This window comes from Piliocolobus tephrosceles, chromosome 4 (genome assembly GCF_002776525.5).
Source record: "Piliocolobus tephrosceles isolate RC106 chromosome 4, ASM277652v3, whole genome shotgun sequence".
In the NCBI taxonomy this organism is placed as follows: Eukaryota; Metazoa; Chordata; class Mammalia; order Primates; family Cercopithecidae; genus Piliocolobus; species Piliocolobus tephrosceles.
In genome coordinates this window covers 105,055,148-105,061,272 of record NC_045437.1, presented here as the reverse complement: position 1 = coordinate 105,061,272, position 6,125 = coordinate 105,055,148, and the positions used below count along the sequence as shown (strand labels likewise).

General features: G+C 38.4%; 1 protein-coding gene across 4 annotated transcripts in view; it reads left to right on the top strand.

The window, feature by feature from the left end:
• FBXL17 (F-box and leucine rich repeat protein 17) overlaps positions 1-6,125 on the top strand; it is a 529,799-nt gene that overhangs the window by 193,711 nt on the left and 329,963 nt on the right. The gene's annotated exons all lie outside the window — the stretch shown is intronic.

Below are 6,125 nucleotides of genomic sequence, written 5' to 3'. Positions count from 1 at the left end.
CACTCTGTCATGCAGGCCGGAGTGCAATGGTCTGATCTCAGCTCAGTGCAACCACTGCCTCCCAGGTTCAAGCGATTCACCTGCCTCTGCCTCCTGAGTATCTGACACTACAGGCACATGCCACCATGCCCAGCTAATTTTTGTATTTTTAGTAGAGGCGGGGTTTCACCACGTTGGTCAGGCTGGTCTTGAACTCCTGACCCATTTGAGGTCTTTCTGTAATCCACCAAGCCTATGTTTCCTAGGTAACATTTTAGTGTTTCATTTTATATTTAAATACATACATGGCCATACCAATCATTGACTAATTTTAATCTTTAACATGAATTAATTAGATGTCACGTTTTCTAAAAAAAGCAGTATTAAACTGAAAGATGATTTCCCATATTCTACATTCTGACTTGTGTTTCTGTTAAAATACTTTGCTAAATATTTAAAAATTGGAGTAAAACATTTAGATCTTGATTGTAAGGCTTTGCTTATTCAAATCCTCTGTGATTTGTATAACTCACAACTACCAGTGAATTATAAGGAAAGTAAGTTTAATTAAAATGTCAGTTTCCTAAATGTAATTATCTGTTTGAGACTATGAAGGATTATTTTAGGTAGCTTTTCATGAAACACTGGAAGGCACCGTTATGAAATTCCCATAGTGAAGAAAGAAATGTGATGAATTTGACAGAACTGTTTGTGGAGATTTGAATACAAATACCACATCTCATAGAAGTGCTAGTTTTGTGTCTTGTAATGATGCTTGGAACTGCCTTTGGATACTGTCATATTTCAAGTTGAGTTGGCCAAAGTGGTTATGGGGAAGGCCATGTGAATGTAGTGACTGTCAGCTCATGAGAAAACAAGAGTAAAATAGTCTTTAAGATCCCTGTAGAAGCCTGGAGTGTAAGAGCTCAAATAAACCTGTTTCTTCATGTATACATTTGTGCTCCACTGGAAGAGTGAGAAATGTTTTATTTATGGACAGTACATGCAGGGCAGTAAGAGTCACAAGCAGCCCAGTGTCATCTGTCATCTGGTCTACCTTACTGTGAGGAGTAGGCCTGCATGCAAGCTTTCTAAAAGTTTGAGAGTCAAATAGAACTCAAAGTTTAGAAATTTTTGGATTTTCACAAGTCTATAAAATAGGTTAGATTTGCCAACATCTCTCTATAAGTATCTGCAATTTGATAAGTTATTCGGCTGAACTGGCACAAGCAGCTTTATATTTTCTTCTCTATACAATTTTTATTGTACGTTCTCACCATCTTCTTGTTGATATGTGAATTTTTTTTTATTGTGGTAAAATGTATGTAACGTAAAATATACTATTTTAACCGTTTAAAATGTACAGATGTACAGTTTAGTGGCATTAAGTACATTCAAACTGTTGTGATGAAGAGATGCATTACAATGAAGGAAGCCAAGAGATAGGTAAGAATTCACGTAGAAGCTCCATATCAGAAGCTATGCTAGAACCCCAAATATGCATGTGTAGGAGATATTTATGTAGCTGGATAACATTTTTGTGACTTTGAATCTTCCTAGAAACTATGGTAAAAGATAAATTGGGAAAATAAAGTCATGCTATATGTGTGTTTAGTATGGCTCTATTCAGTAGTTCACATATGCATATAGTTACAAATAACAAAATTAATCCTTAATGTTTATAGGTTTAAGAGTCATATGTCAAAGTATTTTCAGGCAGCCCTATAGGTCCATTTAATGTAGTTTATTTCTTATTTTCTGGTGATACCAACATGGGGCTGCTATCAGCACATGAGCCCAGAAAGCTGCCTAGCATCTGCAGTTCTCAAGGGCTGTCTGGTTCTTTTTACGTGTTACTGGAACAGTGTATTTCCAACAGTTATAAAAACTTTTTGGGTGTGGGGATCAAAAATGCCCTATAAAGAAAGTTAGCTGTAAAGACAATGTGATTTTAAAAAATGGTGATTTTTAGGTAGAAAATAGAAGTGTGGGGAACAGTAATACGAGGATTATCAAATTTAACAGTGACTCAGATCCTTGACACATACAAATTCATCTTTGCTCAATCAAAAACAAGAAAACTTGACTAGTGAAACCATTTTATCCACCTCTCTAGTCCTAATGCAAAATCTTGTGAAAAATAAAACTTTAGGGAACATGAAAAGACAGTTAACCTGTGTTAAGATATATATGGAAGTACGTGACTATTGACAATTATGAATTGAGTAAAGGCCAGAAGCTGTGCAAATATTTCCATAAAGTGTTTCCATTAAACCCATCTTCCCATGAGTAAGGGTCGGTTTAAGAAATTTAGGAAGACCTCCCCACTTTCTAGGTATCTTTCTCTGTCTCTGTCTCTGTCTCTGTCTCAGCCTCTCTGTCTCTCTCTATTTCTCTTTCTTCTGACAAGAGTGGCCACATCATAACTGACTGTTTTCTAGGAAGTATTTTTTTGGAAGCTGAAGACGAACCTAGAAGAGAAGGCTGAATGGACTAAGCCTCTTACTCTGTGCTTTTGTGAGCATAAGTGTCTGAAGAAGGACAGAGAGCCTCAGCATTTAAAGTGGGCAAGGATATTCCCCTTGTCTTGAGTGAAGCCTGACTTTTCTTCAGCAATACAACCTCCCCACAGCCCTCCTGTATTTGTTTTCTACTGATACGCAACGAATTACTACAAGTTTAGCAGCTTAAAACAGTGTGCATTTATCATTTCACTAGTTCTGTGGGTCAGGAGACCAGACAGACATAGCTTAGCTATGTCCTCTGCCTATGGTTTAACAAGGCAATCAAGATGTCAACTGGGGCTGTATTTCTTTCTAGAGCTCAAGTGTTCTTATAAGCTCATGTAGTTGCTGGAAGAATTCAGTTCCTCATGGTTGTAGAACTAACATCCTCATTTTCTTGCTGGCCCTCAGCCAGTGGCCAATCCTCAGAAGCCTCTCACAGTCCTTTTCACAACACAGTTGCTTAGTTCTTCAAGGCCAAGCAGGATAATTTCTCTGACCTCTAGACCCTTTGTAAGGACTTAACTGATTATGTTAGGCCCACCTAGGATACTTTCCCTTTTGATTCATTCAGTGTCAACTAATCAGGAACCATAATTACAGCTGCAAAATCTCTTTGCTTTGTAAGGAGAATTTCCATCCTAATCGTGGGTCCTGTCCACACTCAAGGGGGCAGGGATTACTATAGAGCATAGGCCATTGGGATCATCTTAGAATTTTGCCTACCACATTTTCTCATTGTATTTCTCTCAGGGTCAGGAGGTGAGGGCAGGATCCTCTTTGCTTTCCATAGCTGCTTTCAGGCTATTATTTTCCTTCCTCTCATGAAAAATAACAACAAAAAAACACTGAGTCTGAGACTTGTGCTTTTTGGCATTACCATTGTTTCTTTCATTTTATTGCCATCCCATCCCATCCCATCCCATCCCATCCCATCCCATGAATTCTTCCAGCAACTACATGAGCTTGTAAGAGGACTTGAGCTCTAGAAAGAAATAGAGCCCCAGTTGAGATCTTGATTGCCTTGAGAAACCCTAGGCAGAGGACACAGCTAAGCCATGTCTGGTCTCCTGACACACAGAACTAGTGAGTTGATAAATGTACATTGCCATCTATCTTTCTGGTGTCTCCTGTTCATAAAAGATGTTGGCCTTCCATTTTGCTCCAAGCACAGCCATGACTGTGGGTGATTTCAATTTCTGTGCCCACCACATGCAGATCACATGTTGGGAAGGAGGAACGCATAGCAAAGAGCATTCATATCAGCCCTTTATTCCCTTAGGTGAATTCTAGTGAGGTCAGAAAAGTTATAGAAACTTATTTTGCTATTTATTTTGTATTTTATTTGTCTCTCTTCTTCTTGTACTTTTAGATACTTAAAAAAAAGTTAGCTACAATGAGAGATAAGACATAGGAATCAGGGGCTATGTTTGCAGCCCAAACAGCTCACCTTTGAGCCCTGGGCTTAGTATTGATTATAATTATTTTAGTAAGGCGAACCCTGAGGAAGGGGAAACTGAGGGAGTTGACCAAGGTTCTGACTGATCAGTTGCCTGAAGCTACTGAGACAGCCAGAAAGGTCTGTTTTAACGAGTCCATTCCTGTGTGCTTTGGTTGCCAAGTACCAATTATGTTCTGATGTTGCTGAAACCGTTAACGTGTTGTTATTGAATAGGAACTTTGGAGAACCCATTTCTTCTTTGCTTGTCCTGCCTCTGTTCTGGAGCATCATTTTGCTGAGTCCCATACTGGACTGGACGTGACTTCCTTGGACGTCTTACCTGATAAGCCAATTGCAGAGAGCTTTTCCTGAAGCTCTGCCTTTACTAATGCCTACAACCTAGCCCTTAGAAGATGCTGGTACATACACTTGCTGTCTCAATTAGAAAGAATTTACCTGCTGTTGTGGACCTTTTTGTGTTTTGCATGTCACAGCTATCTCTATCTCCATAGTTGGGCAGCATGCTTCAGACAGCATTGAGTAGTGACTCTGTGAACTCTCTCTGTGTAGCTTCTCCGATTGGGAGCTGAGGTGGAAAGAGAGTGTGAGTACTGCCTGGCAGGTTTACCTCCTACCCTTCCAATGACCATTCTTTTGAGCCGTCCTGTCCAACACTGTAGCCATTAGCCACATGCAGATATAAAAATTAAATGCAAATTATTTAAAATTAAATAAAATTAGCCGGGCGCGGTGGCTCAAGCCTGTAATCCCAGCACTTTGGGAGGCCGAGACGGGCGGATCACGAGGTCAGGATATCGAGACCATCCTGGCTAACACGGTGAAACCCCGTCTCTACTAAAAAAAAAATAAAATAAAAAAAAAAAATAAAATTAAATAAAATTAAAAGTTCAGGTCCCCTGTCACACTGGTCACATTTTAGGTGCTCAATAGGTACAAGTGATTAGTGATTACTATATCAGACAGCAGAAATATAGAATATTTTCAGTGGAGATTCAAGTGTCTGCTCTTCTCTTGGGGTTTAAGCTGAACTGACTTAAATTCTCACACACTTAGCAACTTAAAAGAGCACCAGTTTATTATTTCATGATTCTGTAAGTTAGAAGCCTGTCTGACACAGGTCTCACCAGGGTAAATTCAGGATGTCAGCTGTGTTTCTGAAGGGAGCATCTATTTTCTTGCTCACTCTTACAGGTTTTTTGGCAGAATTAAATTCCTTAAGGTTCTAAGTCTGAGATCCTTATTTCTTTCTGGCTGTCAGCTGAGGGCTGTTTCCAACTCTAAAGCTGCCCATATTCCTTAGCTTCTGGCCCTTTCCTCAATATTTGAAGTTACTAAAGGTATCTTGAATCCCTTTCATGAGTGAAACATCTCCTGTATCTTCCATTACATCTCTCTGGCTTTCTCTGAGTAAGCCTGTGCTTATAAGGGTCTCCAGTGATTACATTGGGCCTACTCAGATAACCTGGGATAGTCTCCCCATCTCAAGATCCGTACCTTTAATCACATCTGCAAAATCCCCTTTGCCTTATAAGGTAACATATTAGAGCATAGATATCTTTGGTGGGAGGGATATTTGTGTTATTTGGTCTATCATATGTCTCCAGATTAAGTTTTGCGTATTATTAAGCAAAAATAGCTTAATATTTGAAAAGGTAGTTACTTGAAGAAGATAATTAAGATCCTACCACCTTTATGTAAATATTGTCATTAATTTGCTTTAGAGGCCAAACATCAGGGGAAGACAAAAAACTTAAAGAAATAGAAAATGAAGACATGGAGAAGGTGGAACCTGGAGACATTTTTGCTTCTTAAGCCACATTTTATATCGTTTTATGATGAAACACATACCCATAATAGTACAGTTTGGAGTACATTGATAATACATCACCAAGCTATCTCTGAATTAACCATTTAGTCATATCTCATCTTTAAAAAAATAAATATATATATACAGAAATGGCATTATAATTATGAAGGTAATATCTGAAATTGAACAATGTTAGAATAATCTTATCAAATTGTAGGTACTTAATGTAATATATTCAATACCTTGCCTGCCTATTAGACAATAGATTGGTAACTTGATTTTTAGGATACTTGAGTAAAATCTTTATTTTCTTTTCCTTTTCTTTCCTTCTCTTCTCTTCTCTTCTCTTCTCTTCTCTTCTCTTCTCTTCTCT